Genomic DNA, 1,491 nt, shown 5'->3' with positions numbered 1-1,491 from the left:
ACCATCTCAAAAAAAAGAAAAAGAAAAAAGAAAAAGTTTCGAAAGCAGACCCCTCAGCCCTCATCATCCTCATCGTCATCCTCATCACCATCACTCTGCTAATAAAAAGCTTGTTTTGTCCACCAAAACCTACAGAAAACTTCCCAAGTTTTATTTTTCTGGAAAATCAACATTTACTAAAGAATTTGCTCAGGACCCCCTGAAGAAAGATAGTATATTGCTGTATTTCTGAGACATGATTCTATTTTTTGATGATTTTACCAGAAAACCTGGGTAAAAAATAAAAGACTTCTCAAGAATCCCATTCCAGAGGTAAAGACAATGCTAGCTTCTGCTGTTTGTGAACGGGGTGACTTGGCCTTCTCTCTCTGCCACAGAGACCCTGTGATGGGGGGAGTGTGGGCCGCCGGCACAAGCTGAGCTAGGGGAGGAGAAATTAGCAGGGATTTGGCTTTGTCCAGTCGTTTCTCAATGATGAGGGTGATTCAGATATACAAGAACTAGTGTCAGTTGGGTTTTAGTTTATGGAGGGAAAGAAAGATGCCATCCATTACCCAGCTGTCTGTTATTGATCATGATGATGGCCCAACGCCCAAGGTGGACGGCAGGAGCACAGGGAAGAGAGGGACACCCTGGCCTCATCTCAGGAAAGCCAAAGCACAAAGGAGGCCAAGACGGGGCCCAGCAGAGCCAGCAGCAGAACTAGCCTGCGAGCACTTAAGGCCAAGTGCTTCCAAATCCAGCATGGCAGGCAGGAGTCCTGCGGGGAGGCAGCACTGCAGGATTCCAGAGGCAAGCCCCAGAGGGGTGAAGACCTAAGGTTGAGAGGGCCCTGGATGATTCTGAGAGAGGATGGAGGGTGCATCGCCAGCAGGAAGGGGCTGAGCAAAGCTCCAAAGCTGGAAGGTAGCGGTGCATTTTGGGGCAGCAGGGAGAGCAAGGTGGGGAGGGCCCAGAAGGGAAGGGTGGGACACAGCAGGTGGAACAATGAGGGGAGCGCCCGGAGGAGGGACAGAGAGGAGCAAAGGCTCCTGTCCTCAGGCAGAAACCCATCTGACCTGAAGCCATGTGGCTGTATCTTTTCCACCCTAGGACCCCACCAGGAGCCCCTCAACAGGCCCAGATGAACTCTGTTCTGACTCCACATTCAATCTTCAAACACAGGAATGTGGCCATAGACAAACTGGTTTCAGTTTTAATGTAACCCGCCAAACCAATTCCCAGGGAGAACTGATTCTTATAAAGTCTTGGCATTTACCACCCACTATTCATCTTTATTTTAAAAGATCCTAAGAAGTCCACAAATTACAGGGTGCAGAATACCTCAGGCTCTATCTCTTTACTCATGGGTTGGCCCTAAATTAACAGAAACTTGTTGTTTTACTTAAAAACATTCTGAAGAGTGTTCTTTCAGGATTTCCTGGCTTAACTGCATGTAAAGAGAGATTCAGAAATGAAAATAGTAAATATGAAAACTTATCCATTACTTAC

The sequence above is a fragment of the Pan troglodytes genome, chromosome 12, assembly GCF_028858775.2.
Source record: "Pan troglodytes isolate AG18354 chromosome 12, NHGRI_mPanTro3-v2.0_pri, whole genome shotgun sequence".
Lineage (NCBI taxonomy): Eukaryota > Metazoa > Chordata > Mammalia > Primates > Hominidae > Pan > Pan troglodytes.
This window is presented reverse-complemented; position numbering follows the sequence as displayed.